Consider the following 17695-nt stretch of genomic DNA (forward strand, 5'->3'; position numbering starts at 1 on the left):
TGCTCATTATGTTGGTAAATTTTCTTTGACTATGCCACTAAATTGTAAAAGCAATTTTGACACTGACTTTAAGCACTTAGTGACAAGTCTTGTAAGGTTAAGTGAGAACTGTTTAAATATTCTGCCTGTCCATATATTCCATGTCCAAGTCTTATCTTTAGAACTAAAATTAAAATGGTATTTTGATACCTATATTCTACTACCCTATAAAAATTTAATCATCCTAAGGAACAATACATCAATTCTGTGCCAAATAATTTTAGTACACTGGAAGATTAATATTCACAATATATTGAGTTCTAAATTCTGTTTCTGAATAAAATAAAATTAGGACTTTTGGTGCATTTGTCCATTTATTCGTAATGCATATATTTATAAATAAATCCTTTAAAGCATACTACATTAACTGAAGAAATTGAATGCAAAGGACTGAGAAGACTGAAGACTTGTGGGAAAACTTTTTTGTCCTAACACGTGTACTGGCTTCCCTGAAAACACACATCAGGATGACTCATCATTTCAACAAAGACCAAGAGAATGGTAGCAATAAAAACAGTGAGTGGCTAATGCTACAGAATGAAGAGAATCAGCTGCCAAAACACTTAGTTCACAATGACCTGATAAGCATAGTCTTGTGTAAACTTGAAAGGTTGACCCATTTCTACAGGTACAATGAAATAGGCATGTAACCTTGTGGGGAAGGGGGAAAACAGAAATTGTTTTCAGATCTTTCCCATTGCAAAGGCTGCGGCTAAGATGAGTTCAAACATTCTGGCTTATAGGTGAATGAATCTCTCTGTCTCTAACAGAAAACAACCACCCTTACAAACCACTTAAGGTGCTGAAACAGCTGGGAAAAGAATTTTTTACGGAGTATTTAGAAAAAACTGGGGGCAAAGCAATGTATTGAAATTAAAGGAGGAAGAAAAGCAAAAATTTAACAATGCTGACTGCAAAGACAAGTGCTAGGTCTTTGTAGATGCCAAGAAAGAGAAATACAACAAAGTGGGTGAAATACTTCTCCAGACTTTCCTTAATGTGAACGGAAGGCCCAATAAACAGCTCAGAGTGTCCATTATCTGTTCACACACCCCAAGCCCTCATTATCTTCCAATCTTTGTGTTACTGAAGTATCATTTTTCTCTAAAATAGTTAACCTTTCAGGGATTGTTTTGCTTTTTATGGATTTCCAAATAGGTAAAAATCTAAGTCCTATGTTTAAAATGTTTTGAGAAATAGCTAGTCATCTGACAATTCTAGAATAGAGCACTAAACCTAAATTTTATCACACTGTGAATTTTGTGACACTCATAAGTCTTAGCATCTGTGACATGGGGCATAATAATACTTCCTGACATGTCTTGTAGAGCTAGAAACATAATAAAACCAGGAATTTAACTCCCCAAATGCTAGCTCTCATCCAAGGTTCTTTCTTCTACACTAAATACTCAATGCTGCCTGCACAGTCAGTACTTCTGCACAGATGTTCCACTGATTCATGAAATGAACATACATAAAACTGAACTCTTCCCATACAATTAATTAGCTGCTTTTCTACAAAAAAAAACTCAAGCATAAAACTAAACTAGAAATAATGCAACAATAATAATAATAATTAGATAAAGGTGTTCAAAATGTTTCTAGCAACTCAGAAATCATACAAAGGTCCAAATTCTGAGCTTAAGGGAACTGCATACTCAGCAGAGAGGAGGCACAAGTGAGCACTCCCATGAGAGATCTTAGGAAACTCTGGGCTCTATGTATGTTGGAATCTCCAAGGTGAGCTCAGGACAATGTGAATGTACTGGTCCAATAGGCCAGGCCACAGGGGAAGATGGAATATTAGCGTAGGTCAAGACTCTAGCTAGCCATCTGGATATGAGTTTATTCTGAAAGATCTCAGCATATACCTAAAAAAAACAGAGTAAAGGATAGGAGGAATCCAAGATATTTGTTTCAATGAACTACTTTGTGCCAGGCAATTTCAGTCATAGAATTTCTCTCTGCCTAGGATGATACATTTTTCTTATTCTACAGATTCTTCATTTTTATATCAATTTTATAGGCTTTTAATCAGCGTATAAGAATTGGAAATTAAAATTTTGTCTAAATTCCTAATTTTTGAATTTCTTCCCATCCATGACAGTGATTAGGAGCCACTTGTGTATAGCAACACATGCATGCAAAAATGACAAAATTTATGACACATTGCACTAAAGAGTATTACTAAAATAATTTCCTTAATTGCTTTTCTCTTCATTATATATAATATTAGAAAATCTAAATAGATAACATTCTGGTAAGTAAATTATTCCTGATACAACTGAAGTGAACAAAGATGAGGGAACATTTAGAGTAAACCCCAGGAAATTTAAGGTCTTTGTTGGGTATGAAAATGTCAAGTTTGATCCCAAATTACAGTGGTATTCTCCAAAGAGTTATCAGAATTCAGGAACTTATTGTTGGGTTATTCTGATCTCCACACCAAAAACTTCCCTCTCCTTTTCTAGCTGTGTAAGATCCTGTACTACAGATTAGCTACCCCTAATTTTTATATATTAAAGAGTCTTCTTCCCTTGATTTTCTTCTAGACCATTTTGCTCAGCCAACAAACCGGGTCTCAAAGTCAGACATACAAATTTACATTGTGTGATTATTTTACAGTTGATATAGAAATGGAGGAACCAGAAGAATCCATGGGCACTCACGAGCTTTGTTCTCCTGAGGAATTCATGAGACCTGTGTAGAGAAGAGACTCAAGATGCACTGTCCTTCCTGCTTGGAGCAGAAAGACAAAAATAACTTTGCATACTAAGACAATCTCTTAAGACTCTGAGTCCAAGATATGGGGTTATAACTGCTATAGATAATAATTTTGATTATAAACACATTCTAGGTGTCTTTTAATTGAGAAATAAAATTCATAGTGTCCATTTAGTTCATTTATTTTTTTCTCTTCTATGCAAGGTTTATGAGAATTTTGTCTGCAGTTATGGAATTTAAAATATTAATAAAACAACATAGTTGAGTAGTAATTATCTGTAGTCTAGTTAAGGAGCACACACATTGAAGATGTTTCATTATTAAGGTATACAAAGCATGACATTGATACACTAAAAACTGTACCACAGTAATGTTACTGAATGCACTTTGTTTTACTACTTGTCTAACTGGAGCCGATAATATCTTTGGAATTTAAATGTGACCTACACCTTGAATTCCAGGAAAATCTAACTTAAATTCTAGGTACAAAAAGAGGAAAGAATAGTAATTACCTGGTTGTCTAAAGACTTTTGTTTAACTAACCTGGTCATAATCTGTTAAGGCTTTAGCCCTTGAGAAGAACAGAGACTATATCTTTTTGTTTTGAGGTTGAGGGAGATGGAAGTTATCTGAGACCTTTAAAAAAGCAATGTTTATGATTGACAGATAGGTTTTCAGAAAACTCAACTAAGAGAAATCCATTGTATGTCCATTTTCTACAGATTTACCCAATAAAAGAAGACAAAGGTCACACTTGAAAGGCTCTTAGTATATGTAATATAGAGTTCAAACATCTCTCTCTGAGATATGGGGCTAACTTTGACATAAGGCGTGAAGGGCCTTCTTGAAGACCTGGGCTGTACTGTAGTGGTGAAAGAGGAGCTTATGGCTGAGGTAAGAGTCACTATACCTTCTTATATAGTGAACATGTGTTTTATTCACAAATGAGCATCATAATGTTAAGCAAATCTCTACAAGCCTAGGGATACATGCATGTGCAGATGTGTGTGTGTGTGTGTGTGTGTGTGTGTGTGTGTGTGTGTGTGTGTTTGGTGTGAGTGAGAGACAGAGAGACAGAGACAGACAGTCAGAGACGGAGAGAGATCAAAATAGTCAAATTAGGAAAATGAAAAAATAAATCTGTGTCTCTTAAATTCCAAATATTTCATGTACCACACAAAAATGGCTAATGTGGGTTCATATAATATTCTTAATTCCAAAGTAGAGGAATTAAGATTCAGTACCATGACATAAAGTAGTGAGCACCGAATAGGAGACAGGAAATCTACACTTTACAATAATATAATATAGCACAGAGGATGGCAATCAAACATAAGAAAAACATAGCTTCAGAGATAGGTATGTGTTTACCTACATGACTGAACCCAAATGCGTGCTAACCCAAACTGAAAGATAAGAAAGGACAGGAGAGAGATCTGGAGAGTGGGGAGCAATAAATGATGAGGCATTCTAGAAAACCTTAATGAAGACAGTAAAGAAGCTGAAACACATCTCCTAGGAGCAAGAAGGTTCCACAAAGATGTGAGGGGAGTGACTTCCAAGTAGAGGGCTGCATAGGCCACATCTAGAGTAAATGATACACAGGAAAGCATAGAGTGAAGTTAAGGAAGGCTAAAGTCTGGTGGAAACAGGAGATTGGAAACAGAAAGACAATGAAGGCCTAGGTTTAGTTTTTCTCTAAGTGCATAAGGAGAGTTTTAAGGGCAACACTGAGGCACTAATAGACCAAGTCAGTACCGATGAAAGAAGAGAAAACACCAAAGTGGAAAAGAAAAAGTAATTCAAGAGACATGACTGTGCAAGTTGTCATAGAGGCAGTTCACAGTGTGACACCAGGCATGGGAAGATGGAACTCGCTGTTCCTCTAAGAACAAAAAGCAAACCAAGTATCATTATTGAGTATCCGCCAAGTAACAACATTTTAAGTATGTTGTCAAAGTCAATTTTACTGAAATGAGGCAGTACAATTTATCTTAACCCTCATCCTGCTAAAGGAGGACATCATTCTTTTTCAGGTATGGAGTCAGAGATGAAGGACTTTGTTGCACTCCCAGAGAACAAGACATCGGACAGCACATTCCTGGTGCTTATGTCTCATGGCACACTGAATGGCATCTGTGGAACGATGCACAGTAAAACAAAACAGAACAGAACCAAAAAAAAAAAAAAAGATGTGCTGTAATATGTTACCATCTATGAGATGTTCAGCAGTTGCCACTGTCCAGTTCTAAGGAACAAACCCAAGGTCATCTCTGTGAAGGCCTGCAGAGGTGGTGAGTTCCGTGATGGAACTGTGAGATCCCAAGCCACTAGCTTCGAAGTTGCTGGCAGGGAAATTGTACACGGGCTTAGTGACTAGGAGAAATAACGTTAGGCTCTGTTTAGTTCTAAGCAAATAATGGAACTAATAGGAAAGCCCATCAAATATGGCATTACAAGAATTTACTGGGTTAGTTGAGAGATTTTTATACAAAGTTTATATAATGTAAATAATTAAGGACATTTCAGGAATCCCCAAGTGAATTGACAGAAATATGCAAATATTAAAACAAAATTATCTTAATTATGAATTTACTTGTTATTTTGGTTTTACATTTGGCTTCAAAATTGTATTTGAAAGTAGAGCAAATTCCTAATACAATAATTGTGGTTGACTTAAATACCCTACTCTCACTAATAGATGGACCATCCAGAAATAAGGCCACCAAGGAACAACAGGGTAAGACTACATTATAAATAAAATAGGAATGAATATATAAATATATATATGCGCCTGCGCACACACACACACACACACACACACACACACACATATATATATATATAGCTAATACCTTCACTCCTCACCAAAGTCACCATTCAGTAAAATTCCTCATACCCAAGTTTATTTAGGACATAGTAGGTAAGATATGAAATCATCCTAGGTTACCATCAACACATGGCTGGATAAAGAAAATGTGTTGTTTATACATAAGTGAGTACTATAGAGCCATAGAAAAGAATAAAATCCTGAAATTTTAAGGAAAATAGATGGTATTGTAAATCCTCAGGTTAAGCAAAATAAACCAGTCACAGAAATTAAGACTGTGAAAATATAAGATTCTTATATTGGAAATTGAATCAAAAATATAAAAAATGTGATCTGAAAATATAAGCATGTTCTTAAGGGGCTAAATGAAGACTGGGGACTGGGGAACAAAGGAATAAAGGAGGATGAAAAGAAGAGTGAGTCAGCAGAAGTGAGAGTGGAGTGGTCAAGGCATGTATGAAGGTGTACTATGTGACATTTACTGGTACAATCACTGTATATAATAAACTAGTATTAAAATTCAACAATTGAGTTATTTTGTTATAATTTGTTATTTTACCATGTACTAATTACATAAAATAATTGGATCATTATGATGTTTTTACTTTCATATATGTTTTGATAACTCTATACCACACCCACCTTCTCTTTCTCCATTCCTCTCTTGCTGGTCCATACCTTTTTTGAAGGGGTTCCACTTCCACTTTTGTGTCTTTTTTAGCTTTTAATCTAGATTAAGCATATAAGCAAAAATCATGTTTTGAAACAAAGCAATCAAGTTTGTTTTGCTTAACATGATGGTTTCCCAGTTCAATCTATTTTCTTTCAAAAAATAAAGTTGGATCTTCATGTATTGCATAATGCTTCCGTGTGTACATCCTTGTGCATTCATTTATTAGTGAATACCTATGTTGATGCAGCAACTTGGCTATGATGAATAGTAAAACAATGTATGAGTGTAATGTATGAGTGCATGTGTATGTCTATTGCATATTTTATTTTATTTGTTTTGAGACAATTTTGCTGTGTATCTTCAGCTAGCCAAGAACTCATAATTATCTCCTGCCTCAGTCTCTGGAGAGATGGGATTAGCCATACTCTGTCACATCCAACTTGTAAGATGTAGATAGACCTATATGACTGTGACCTTAAATTATAATGGGGCTATAATTAACTAACATTTTCAAGTAGAAATAACTTAGCTATAGCCAGGTGCTCTGAAATGATGCATATGTACCTGAAAGTCCTCTTCTGTTTTTAGCAAACAGATTCTTCTAGTTTTATTACTCTGTCCCTATTTTTATTTTTTATGACACAATCACTTTACAATAAAGTGGAGCATTTCTCAGTGGTCTTATCAAGAAAGCAGCTCTCTCTCTCTCTCTGTATCTCTCCTCTCTGTTTCTCTGTCTGTCTGTGTGTAATACAACCCAAGGGAGGCCAACTTCAAGAACTACTTCAGGGCTGTGAATAGAAGACCTCGGGAGTAGCCAGACTTTAGAAAACTTTTTAATCTGAGGGTATTTAAAAATAAATTTCTATCTATCTGACAGGTAAATAAGGAAACATATACACCTCTTGATGGTAACTTTCTCTGATACTTCATCTTGAAAAACTCCTCTCTGAAAATCTTTGTCTCCACATAGATACATTCCACATTGTTACATTCTCTATACATTCTCCACACAGCCACAGACCTCTTTTGCACAGTCGCATCTCTTTTCTATAAAGCTTCATTTTCCTTGTCTCCACACAGTTACAACTCTCCACACAGAAACAGCTATTCATCTCATTTATACAGCTCTTTCATCATACAGCCATATCTCTTCCTGCACAGCCCATTTTTCTATATACAGCTACATCTCTTTCTAACATAGCTCCAAATCTCTTTCATACACATTTCTTCTCTCTACCCTTCTACATTCCTCCACACCTTACTAGATCATTCACTCACTCTTTACTCTCTCTCTCTCTCTCTCTCACTCATTCACTCTCTTCTGTACACACATCTCTCCCTTACATCCCTTTCTATATAGCTATACAAGCTCTCTCTTCCACAAAGCTACTCATCTACCCAGTTCTCTCTGCACACATCTCCTGCTCTCTCAGCACATGCACACACATTTTCACAAACACATACATCTCAGAATCTCTTTCTGAAAATCTCTCTCGTTCTTTCTCCTGTCTAGCTCTCTCCTCAGTTCCCCCTACACACCCACACACACACTCACACACACTCTCATTCCTCCTTCTCCTCTCACAGCCAAACTCTGGACAATTATAAGACATTTTCAGGGTTTGATCCTCATAACACGATAAGTCACATAGTTTTTCTTAGGCTAGGAAGGTCCTGCTGACGAGCCAGTGAGTAACACTTGGCCATGTACGTAGCTCTGAGTTAGTGAGGGTTCCCAGACAGAAAGTAAACAGTTGGCTGAACCTTGAGACTGTAACATAAACTGAGGCTGAGATTACGTGCAAAAAGTCAGTTACTGTAGAGGGCTATGTCTACAAAAGTTGCCTCATGTCTCACCTTGACTCAGCAACAAACAGCACCTGGGAACTCATCCTTGTGTATTTGTCTCCAGGGACAACCAGTTTGCTCTGAATACGTTCTGAAGTCTAAAATTAGCTGTTTCTGTGACTGAAAGTACTATTACTTTCCTCTATCAGTTATGAAAATATTCTAAACTATTTAGAATTATACAGCTTAAGCAGAAATCATCTTCCTGGCCATCCATAGCTATAAGCCCAGATGTAAAACACAATATCAATGGGCTGTGGAAAAAAACCTACAGCTGTTCGTTTTAGGAAAGTAAGTGGTGGCACATGGGAAAGTTACAGACAGAAAATAACTGGTTTCCAAAGTCAGTGACCCAACGGACCTTGTCTACTGGGGCTCCCCAACAGAGTCATTCATCTGGTGGGTCAACCTGTTAAATAGTAGTTGTCACCTGCCATATACTCTCATGACCTCCTGCTTGCGTGTGTGTGTGTGTGTGTGTGTGTGTGTGTGTGTGTGTGTGTGTGCGAATGTGAAACTAATTTGAAGGAGCTCTCAAAACGACTGAGGTAGGAGATTGCAGAAGTCCTGTTGAGTGCACCCCAACAGTTTCTCTACTGGGAACCCTGGGGAAGTGGATCTGAGAGTCTTCAAAACCCTAGACATTCAGAGGTGTAGATCCACCCAGGAATGTGGAGACAGATGCTTTCCAGCTGAGCTATGTGGAGAAGGACTTCATTGCCTTCTACTCTACAAACCCACATATGTGTTTTCTCTACCCTATAGTTTTGCAGCCAGGCCAAAGGCCACCTTTATATAGAAATGCTTGGACACAAATTTTGAGTTCATCAATATATCTTAAATAAATCTTAATCTTGTTTTGATTAAATGCAGTCCTATACACAGTCTTTAAGAATGGCTGTTTACTGTAATTAGGACATTGTGTAGTGAAATGCATACAAAGATACTGAAGTATTCCAGCACAGTGATTTAACATACACAATTGATTCATTTTGTATCAAATCCCTTCAAGATTATTGCAGAAAAAGTCATAGATCACAGGACTGGTAGCTTTTTCGCAAATACTCAGCCCTAACAAACTTTTTGCAAACATCTTATCAAATTCTTGATACAAACAAGAATTCTATGACATGGTCCACTAGGAATAGAGTGCCCTATTAAAGGAATTTGAAGGAGACATGCTGAAATGTTTGCAAGTCTAGTGAAGAGACACAGTAGTTAGTGTTTGGTGGTCCCTTTTTGTAATTTGTAAATTTTCAAGATTTCCTTTTGAACATATTTTGTGGAGGCAAATTTGATAACCTCAAATGTCATGGGTTTAATGTCTACACATAATGAGTTTGAAAATATGTGTAAGATACCATCAGCACAGCATGTGTTATCTGATCACCTCTCTCCTCCCAAAGTATATTCATCTCATGTATTTTCCTTATTGTGCATGTTTTGGATAAGGACATGTTGAATATAATCAGCCTACTGAGCACATTTTAAAGTGGGTGATTCAGTATTATTTGTAATGCACATGTAATGTAATACATGTAAATACAGAAGAACCTATGAATTATTCATCTTCTATAATAAAAATACTGGTTCTGTGTACTATTTTGTTTATTATATCGAAAGAGCCTGGGCTTTCTCATGGGAACATTATTTTTGGAAAGAAAAGAGATTATTAACAGGAGTAAAAGAAAAGTTAGCTGTTTTTTAAGTCCCAAATCCTAAAGCACAATGATTTTTTTGAGAAAACAAAGATGTTTTTACAGGTTAGAGAAGATGGCTTTCTCACAGCACTTGAGGTTTCTATGAATGGAGACCTAGGAAGTTAGTGCTTTTAATGAAAACATATTTTTCTTACATAATTTATGCAGATTATGATTTCTCCTCTGTCTATTCCCTCCACCACTCCCTTCACCAATGGAACCACTCCTTTTCTGTCTCTCATTAGAAAACAAACAGGCTACCAAGGGACGATAATAAAATAAAATAAAGGAGCACACTCAGGAATCTCACAAAAACCACTAAACTGGAAGCCCTAATGTAGCTGGAGAATTTCTCTCCAGCCCCCACCAAGTCCCACCAGTCCCGGAGCCCACTTATAAAATAAACACACAGACTCTTACATTATTTAAACTGCTTGGCCATTAGCTCAGGCCTATCATTGTCTAGCTCTTACTCTTATATTTAGCCCATTTCTATTAATCTATACTTTGCCACATAGCTCGTGGCTTATTGGTACCTTACATCTTCCTTGTCCTGGCGGTGGCTCCAGGCAGTCTCCCCTTTCCCTTCCTGTTTCCTCAATTCTCCTCTCTGTTAGTCCCACCTATACTTCCTGTCTGGCTATTGGCCAGTCAGTATTTATTTATACAGAGCGATATCCACAGCACCCTAATTTATAAACAGAGGACCTGGTGAAGACCTGTGGTGGCCCTGTCCAGGCTGCCTTAATCTTTTTAGAGGCCCTTGGTGCCCTTCATCCCCTGAGGATCCTGCACTGTTTCTGCTGTCACTTCCAAAGGCTCACTGAGCGCTGAGGGAAAGGATTTGATGGAGACATCTCATTTGGGGCTGAGTATTCCCAGGCCTTTCATTCTTTGTATAATGTCTGGCTGTGGGTCTGGTTGTTTGTTCCCATTTGTTATAGGAAGAAGATTCTCTGAGCAAGGCACTGATCAATGATGACAGCAGAATATCATTAGGAGGCATTTTATTGCTCCTTTTTAAAGATTTGGGGGGGGGGCTGGTTGAAAAGTAGTGTATAATTTTACTCTAGGTCCTTGGGATATCTAGTCTCAGGTTCTTGATCACCCAAGCCGTGTCAGGTAGTGGTTCTATTTTGTGGAGTGGGACTTCAGTCAAATAAGTTATTGGTCAGGATATTTTTATGGCACCATTGCATCAGCATATCTTGCAGGCAGGATAACATTTTGGATAATATTTTGTATATTAGCTCTCAATCACATGTGTAGTTGATAAAAATATTTTTTCATTTTTTAGGCCATTGCTTTGTCTGAATGACAGTGTCCTCTGTCATGTAATAACTTCTCAGTGTCATGATGTTCCTTTTATTAATTGTTGATATTGCTGCTTGTGCTAATCAAGATGTCCTGTTCAGAAAGTCCTGTGCCAATGAGTTCAGGTGTATACCTCACTTTCTCTTCTATCAGGTTCATTATAACTGGTTTTATGCTGATGTCTTCGATCCATTTGAAGTAGAGTTTTGTGCAGAGTGATGAGTATGGAACTATTTGGATTCTTCTATATGCAGTCATCCAATTTGATAATCACTATTTGTGGAAGATTCCGTCTTTTGTCCAGTGTGTATTTCTAGGTTCTTTACTTTAAAAATAATAGGGATGTGGGTATCCAATTAGATTTCATTTATCAACATGTCTGTTTTTCTGCCAATAGCATGCTATTTTTATTTCTATAGCTGTGTATTACAACTTAAGATCTGAAATAGTGAAATGTCCTGCAGCCCTTTTATTATTCAGGACTGTTTTAGCTATCTTGCATTGTGTGTGTGTGTGTGTGTGTGTGTGTGTGTGTGTGTGTGTGTGTGTTTCCATGTGAAGCTGAAAATTGTCCTTTCAATGTCTGTGAAGAATTGTATTGGAATTTTGATGGTTATTGCATTGAATCTGTAGATTGCTTTTGGTAGGATGATCTCTTTTACTATATTAATCCTACCTATCTATGAGCATAGAACATCTTTCCATCTTTTGATATCTTTTTCAATTTCTTGAAGTTTTTAATCATACAAAAATTTCACTTGTTCTTTTAGAGTTATCCCACGATATTTTATGTTTTTGAGAATATTGTGAAAGGTACAATATCCCTGATTTCTTTCTTAGTCCGTTTATCATCTGTACACAGAAGGGCTACTGGTGTTTGTTAATAAATTTTATATCCAGCTACTTTTTGCTAAAAGTGTTGATCAGCTGTAGAAATTCCCCAGTGGAATTTTCAGAGGCACTTATGTTACTATCACAGCATCTGCAAATAAATGTACTTTGACTTCTTCCTTTCCAGTTTGTATATATTTGGTCTCCTTCAGTTGTCTTATTGCTCTAGCTAAGACTTCAAGTACTACATTCAATAGTTATGGGGAGAGTAGATAACCTTGTCTTGTTCCTGATTTTACTGGAAATGCTTTTTATTTCTCTCCATTTAAGCTGATGTTGGCTCTGGGCTTGCTATAACTGCTTTTATTATGTTAAGATATGTCTCTTGTATCCCTAATCTCTCTAGCACTTTTATCATGAAGAGGTGTTAGATTTTGTCAAAGGCCTTTTTCTTATCTAATGAGATGATCATGTGATTATATCTTTCAGCTTGTTTATATAATGGATTGCACTTATCAATTTACTTATGTTGAACCATTACTGAACCTCAGAGAAGCCTACTTAATCATGGTGGACATTTGTTTTGATGTGTTTTTGCATTCAGTTTACAAGAATTCCAGCATCTATGCTTAAAAGAACAATTATTCTGTAATTCTCTTTCTTTGTTGGGTCTTTATGCTGTTTGGTTATCACATAATTGAGGCATAGTAAAACAAACAGGGGAATGTTCCTTCTGTTTCTGTTTTGTGGATAATTTGAAGAGTGTTGACATTAACTCTTCTTTGAAAGTCTGGTAGAATTCTGATGTAAAACTGGCCCTGGGATATTTTTGGTTAGGAAAATTTAATTACTATATTAGTGTATCTATGGTAAGTAGGATGTGATTAGCTAGTTAAAGGAAAAAGATTTCACAGGCCGGCTATTGATGATTGTAGGATTCAGCCAGCATTCAAGCCTTAAAAAGAAGATGCTGAGATTTTTATCTACTTTAGTGAATCCTCATCTTGCCTAGGGGTTAAAACTAGATCATCCTCTAAAATGAATCCTCATGATTCATTCATGGAGATTGGAAGGTATCTAATTAGATATGATGTTCATTTTATCTAGAGTATAATTTTACATGGGGTGGGATAGTAATAATAAGTTAGAGTATTTATTAGCTTCATCCCAACAACTTCTGAATCCTCTGTCATCTCTGCAGATTTCTCCACTTGAAATGAAGCATGTTTTCCATGAATTTTGAAGGTTATGTAGTCCACAGCTTATTTTTGGCTTTAAGTGAAACAATCAAGCATTAATTTCCAGATACCTACCACTGACTGGGCAGCCCTGAAAAGATACCTATTTCCTGGTAACTGAGAAGAGTAAGTAGATTTCTCATTAGAGACCTGTCTACTTAGATGGTCAAGTTGATTTTTTTGGGTGGCATAGTTCATTCACTATTGGCATACTTGTTGTTGTTGTTATTGTTTTACATCCCAGCTACAGTTTCCCTCCCCTCCTCTCCTCTCAGTCCCTCCCCAACTCTTCCCATCCCTTAATCCACCCCTCTCCTGTTTCTGTTTAGGAAAGGGCAGGTCTCCTAAGAATATCAACAAAATATGGCATATTAATTTGCAGTAAGACTAAGCACATACCTGTTTATTGAGGCTGGACAAGGCAACCTAGTATGAGAAGTAGGGTCCCAAAAGCCAGTAAAAGAGTTGGAAACAGTTCCTGTTACCACTGTTAGGAGTCCCACAAGAGGACATATATGCAAAATGCCTAGGTCTGTCCCATGCAGGCTCCCTGGTTGTCAGTTCAGTCTCTGTGAGCCAAGGTTACTTGATTCTGTGAGTTTTTTGTGGTGTCCTTAACCCCTTTGGCTCTTACAGTCCTTTCTCCCCATCTTCTGCAGGATTTCCCAAACTCTGCCTAATGTCTGGCTGTAGGTCTGCATCTAATTCCATCAGTTGCTGGATGAAGCCTCTCTGATGAAAAGTGGGCTAGGCACCAATCTATGAGTATAGTGAAATATTGTTAGGCATCATTACATTGACATTGTTTTTCCTCCAGTGGTGTTTGGCTCTATCCTAAGTCTCTGGGTCATCCAGTATGTGGGTCCTGGTGCTCCAGGCAATGTCAGGGGTGGGCTCACTCAATTCACAAGGGTTTTAGGCTAGACCAGTCACTGTTTGGCCACTCTCTCAATCTCTAGATGATCCTTACCCCAGCACATCCCATAGGCAGGACAGACTGTAGGTTGAAGGTTATGTGGCTGGGTTGGTTTCCCACTCCTTCCATTTGAAGTCTTGCCTGGTCACAGGAGATGGTTCTACTGTCAAGTTTTTATTCTACTTCCACACATTTAGATTTAATTCATCACCTCAAAAAGATAACGCAAATGATAACAGCTATAAGAAAAACCAAGGTAAACCCAAAAAGCAATAATAAACTGCGGATGGCATAGTTTGATAATTATTGAATTATGCTCATATGTTATTAGTGTTTATATTCATTTTTGTCTTATGATGCATCTTTTCCTCTCCTGCATAAACTACAGAGAATCCAGGTGGATGTCAGGTATAGCAAGAATATGGTTGGCAATGAATGATGAGTGAAGGGATGGATTCTTTATGGAATGAACATGCTCACCATCTATTCTTTGTCTCCTCTGCAGAAACAACAAGCAACTGAAGCTCATTTCATCAGCCTGACCAAGGATCAAGGATTTTGACTAAGGATTGTGTTGTATACCTATAATCCCAGAACTAGGGAAGCTGAGGAAGAGATGATTGTGAATTCAAGACAAGTCTGAGAAGCATATTGAGATTTTTGTCACAGGAACAAAACAAATAACACTTTACCTAAAGATAAAATACATGTATATAATTATGTGTGCGTTACTGATTACAAATCGAAAGGCGATCAAGACGGTTAAGTTTCAGATTATTTACATTTTGCCAAAATAAAAAAAATTAATATCAAAACAAAGTACTATTAGAGAGAAAATGGAGAATGGACTCAGTCAACTTACACAGAAGAGAGAGAAGCCACTTACTGACACTGATGAAATGAAAATGGGGGTTAAATGTGCTTTTCAAATTACTATAAAGGTCCAAGCCTCCAGTCTCAGCATTCACGAGGCTGAGGCAGAAGAATCAAGGGTTTGCTACCATCCTGCGTGTCTTAGTGAGGGTTTCTATTGCTGTGAAGAGATGCCATGACCATGGCAACATTTATAAAGGAAAACATTTAATTGGGATGGTTTACAGTTTCAGAGGTTTAGTCCGTTATCACTATGGTGGGATATGAAGGCTTGCAGGCAGACTTGGTGCTGGAGAAGGAGCTGAGAGTTCTACATCTTGATCTGCAAGCAACAAGTAGTAAACTGTGACACTGCAACCCTTAAGCACAGGAGACCTCAAAGCTCATTCTCACAGTAACACATTTCCTCCAACAAGGACACACTTCCTAATAGTGCACTTCCTTTAGAGCCCATTTTCTTTCAAACCACCATACTGGGGCTATGAACCTTGTCTCAAAAAGTTAACTAATAATTCATACTACATGGTGTAGGAAATAATTGAAAGCCGTGGCATTGACAACAGGAAGAGAAGAGACAGTTTAAGCTAACTACATTTCCTTTTTAATACGAAGTATTCAATGACAGGAAATATATAAAATAGACATGCTCAAGTGTTAAGAAGATGGATAGATATGCAGCAAAATGATGTCTTCTGGTCATAAAAAAAAAAAAAAACCTGCTACATGGCTGCTGCTACCTAATATGAACTCACTGAGGTTGTGACTATCTTACATGAACTCAATATAGTATGACTTATCTTACATGAATTCACTGCAGTTGTGGCTATATTATATGAACTCACTTTAGCCTTGTCTACCTGTGTGAACTCACTGAGGTTGTGGCTACCTTACATGAACTCACTATCTTACATGAGTATTGTGATTAAATCGCTACCAATCCACCCAGATAGCTTAAAGATTATAAGAATTTATTGGGGGAGTTAACTCACAACAAGAGTAAAGGAGAGAATCTCAGAATCCTAGAGGGGTGGGGCGCGGTCCAACTTGGTTCTCAGGAGAGCTCTGCCTTGATCCACAGCCAAGACCACGAGGTAACAAAGAGAAGAACAATCATGTACATGTATCCCAGGTCTTAAGAAGGTCCTCGTCCGGCCACGCCTCAGGGGGACAGAGACCTAGCAGCTGCTTGCTGCCTCTCTAGGGGCTATGCTTCTGGGTAATGCACAGACAACCACCCCTACACATGAGCTCACTTCAGCCTTGGCTGTCTTATGTAAACTCACTGAGACTGTAGCTATTTCAGGCTCATGATTGGAACCATCAACATTTTGTCATGGGTAGAGGAGAGGCCCTCCCTGAAGGACTATTGGCAGCTGAGAGTTCTTTAAAGAGGGCTTATCAAATTCTTCAGTGGTGTAACCACTGCTAAGGTTCCATTAAATAACCTCCTATCTGTGATCAGTAAAGAAAATCTAATAAGCACAATGGGACACTCATAGAAAGGGGACATGACAGGAGGGGACTTGTTGAGAAAGACTCCAGCAGGAGAGGAAGGGGATAAGTATGGGAAATAGGGGGTGAAAATAGCTACAATTCATCCTGTGTGAAACTGTCAAACAAAATAATTTAAGAAATGATTACACTATTCAAAAAACAGAAAAAGCTTAGGGAAGTTGTATCTAAAATACAGAAGTAAGGCAAATTGGAGACTCTGATTTTCATTCTAAGCTTTTCTATACTATGCTATTCATTGAATTTTGAATGTAATAATTTGACAAACATTTTGAAGTTATAATCTACTAAACTTGGTAATTCTTTACTTAGCAGAATATATGTTATTCACTATGAAGTTGTAAAAAGCAAGTTAATTGATTTCTGATATGATTGTATGACATGACACTGTGGTAGCTTTTCAAATCTCATTTTGATTGGATTAAGAGAGGCTTGTGCTGTCCTTGAGGCAGGGATGATTGTGAGGGAGTTTCTGGAGAGGATTGACTGTGGGACAGGGAGGAGAGCTGCCCTGAATGTGGTTCCTTTTGTTCAGAGGTCCTAAAGTAGTTAAAAAGGAGAAAAGGAGAATTCCAACTGAGTGTTTGTCTTCCCTTTTCTCTGCTTCCTGGTCTGCCAAGAAATGGGCAAGCTTGGTCTCTCTCTCTCTCTCTCTCTCTCTCTCTCTCTCTCTCTCTCTCTCTCTCTCTCTCTCTCAGAAGCACCAGGTAATCTACATGGGTGGTCAGGTGTCCAAGCTGGAAAAGTGCACAAGGCTTTGTGAAGACAGGGCCTAGAACTGCACATGATTCTTTGGAGGTGATATGTTTGCCATACCAATTAACTCCTGAGGTCAGTAAGGCAAGGAAGGCTACTATAAGGTGGCTGGTGTAAAGAATAAACAGCATTAAAATTGTATTAAGTATTTTATAAAGAACGGAAAAAATTCACAAGGAAGGCAGCTAACATGTAGCCCTCGGTATCATGAAAATAAAGCAGCAGTGTAGCATTCTTTCCCATTTTGTAAATATTTCAATTATTTAACTTTTACTGCCATCATTTATTCATAAATTTTTAAAAGTTACAGTGAAAGACTCTCTTGTGCATTTTACAAACAAAGATGTGCACTTTTATTTCCAGATAAATAATATCCAAAATTGACAAATAAAGATGCTGACTCAGAGAGAAGAAACAAGATTACTTGAATTGGTGGTA

At 37.4% G+C, this 17695-nt stretch overlaps 1 pseudogene; it reads left to right on the forward strand.

Annotated features, from left to right (window-relative positions):
• The first annotated feature begins 802 nt into the window (after positions 1-802).
• Positions 803-13321, forward strand: LOC131914601 (caspase-4-like; annotated as a pseudogene).
• Positions 13322-17695: the final 4374 nt, after the last annotated feature.

The sequence above is a fragment of the Peromyscus eremicus genome, chromosome 7 (genome assembly GCF_949786415.1).
Source record: "Peromyscus eremicus chromosome 7, PerEre_H2_v1, whole genome shotgun sequence".
Lineage (NCBI taxonomy): Eukaryota > Metazoa > Chordata > Mammalia > Rodentia > Cricetidae > Peromyscus > Peromyscus eremicus.